Source organism: Odocoileus virginianus, chromosome 16 (assembly GCF_023699985.2).
Source record: "Odocoileus virginianus isolate 20LAN1187 ecotype Illinois chromosome 16, Ovbor_1.2, whole genome shotgun sequence".
Lineage (NCBI taxonomy): Eukaryota > Metazoa > Chordata > Mammalia > Artiodactyla > Cervidae > Odocoileus > Odocoileus virginianus.
The window spans coordinates 60942523-60944649 of record NC_069689.1 but is presented as its reverse complement, the minus strand read 5'-3'; the positions used below and the strand labels follow the sequence as shown (position 1 = coordinate 60944649).

Genomic DNA, 2127 nt, shown 5'->3' with positions numbered 1-2127 from the left:
GCCCGCGCGCTCGCCCAACCGGCGAGGGGACCCGCCGCCCCGGGCTTGCCCTGCACCCAAGGGCCCCCGCATCGGGGTGGGGGTGGGGGACGGTAGCGGGCGCGGGAACCCAGAGGGCAGAGGGCAGGAGGGATTAAGGCGCCCAGCCTCTGTGCATCCCACAGATCCCAGGCAGCAACTGCTTTCCCCGATTTGTTCCGGTGAACAGAGAAAGGAAAAGATCCCTAGCCTCCCACCGAGATGGCATTCCAGGACATCACTCTTCACCATCACCACCTCCATCATCACCTTCTTTTCTTCTTCGTCCTCATCCCTTTCTTTTCCTGATTACAGAATTCATACAGGTACATGAAAAACCAGGAATGTCCAAGAAACTGTCACAGTCTAGGGAAGCCTGAAAAGACAGGGACAGATCAAGGCCATGTGGTACCTAGGGACTGTACCCCGGCACAGAATGAGAATGTTAATGGCGAAACCCAAATAAAGTCTGAAGTTTAGTTACTAGTGCTGGCTTCTTAGTTGTGACAAGTGTACCCTGCTTTTGCAAGTTAGGAGGGATGGGGGTGGGGAACAGGGGCACTTTATGCACTACCTTTACAACTTTTCTGTAAATTAACAACATTCCCAAAGAAAAGGTCTTTAGGAATTTACATATATATGTGTGAAAGTGAAAGGTGCTCAGTCGTGTGTCCGACTCTTTGCGAGTCACTTGGACTATACAGTCCATGGAATTCTCCAGGCCAGAATACTGGAGTGGGTAGCCTTTCCCTTCTCCAGAGGATCTTTCTGGTCCAGTAATAAAAGATCCTAGGGACAGTTTAAAAGTTTTTCACTAGTTCATTGAGCTATGATCAGAAATTATCTATAGGTTAACATAAGTGATCTAGACATAAGATAAAATTTAGCTATGTCAATTTGTTATATCTCTGCTTAGTCTGTATTTTGCAAAAATGAGTTTGATTTTCTAATTTTTCTTTAAAAACAGGTAACACAGGGAAAAATGCAGAAAAGCACAAAGAAGCAACTAGAAAACATTTGTAATCCTACCATCTAGAGGCAACTTTAGTACGAGAAAGAGAGGGAAACAGATTCATACTATAATACTGATTTATATTTGCTTTACTCATTTAATATTTTGTAAACTTCTTCCCATATTATTCTTTTTCTGTAACTATTTTTAATGGCAGGATATATCATATGTTTTATCTGGTCAATCCCTAGTGTTAGACAATGAAGTTTTTTTTTTATCTTTTTGGTATTATAAATAACATTTTCATGAACACCCAGGTCTGTGAGTCTTTGTACAGGTTTCAGTGAATTCCTAGAGGCTGAATTGTTTTGATAGATATGGCTCCTCTGTTCATGGGATTCTCCAGGCAAGAATACTGGAGTGGGTTGCCATGCCTTCCTCCAGGGGATCTCCCTGACCCAGAGATTGAACCTGTGTCTCCTATGTCTCCTGCATTGGCAGGCGGGTTCTTTACCACTAGTGCCACTTGGGAGGCCCTGAGATATCACTAGATTTTCCCAAACAAAACACATGCCTCATGAGCCAGGTGTGAGAGTGGGAAGCACACACCCTCACCAATGCTGGATTTTAAAAAGTCATCGCCAGGTTGAATCTCAGATTTGTAAAAGCCACGAATGCTGGGTGGAACACTTGAGGTTGAGTGCCTGCCTGGGGTGCTGGGGACTGGAGTGTGGCTTCCCTGTGCCAGCACGGGGCAGCCGGCTGTCCTCTCTACAGGCGGCAGCCGGTTGCAAGTCATGGCCAGACACCACAGGAACACTGTCAGCAAGAGGGGCCTTTTCATTACTACCTGCTCTGGCCAAACCCTTTAGACATCTTCTACTTGCGGTAGAACCCTTACAAGGTGGATATTGGAGTCCCATCCTACAGATGAAGAAACTGAGTTCTCAGAGAAGCCAGGGAACAGGATGGAGAGTCAAATTCTGGGCTGTCTGATTCTACTGGACCAGGCTGCTTGTCAGCTCTGAGCAGAGCCAGAAGGAAGGTTTGCTTTCAGGGATGCGTGCTCACTGTTACAGGGAAAGACTTCCCCTCATTCACACAGCAAGGGGAGTGAATGGAGGGGAACTTTGGGAATGAAGTGGTGGAAGGGGCAC

The 2127-nt window shown here is 46.5% G+C and overlaps 1 long non-coding RNA gene across 1 annotated transcript; it reads left to right on the top strand.

Moving 5' to 3' along the window:
* The first annotated feature begins 9 nt into the window (after window positions 1-9).
* Window positions 10-242, top strand: LOC139038760 (uncharacterized). Its single transcript, XR_011491920.1, has 2 exons — window positions 10-76; window positions 209-242. It is a non-coding gene; the product is annotated as an uncharacterized lncRNA (long non-coding RNA).
* Window positions 243-2127: the final 1885 nt, after the last annotated feature.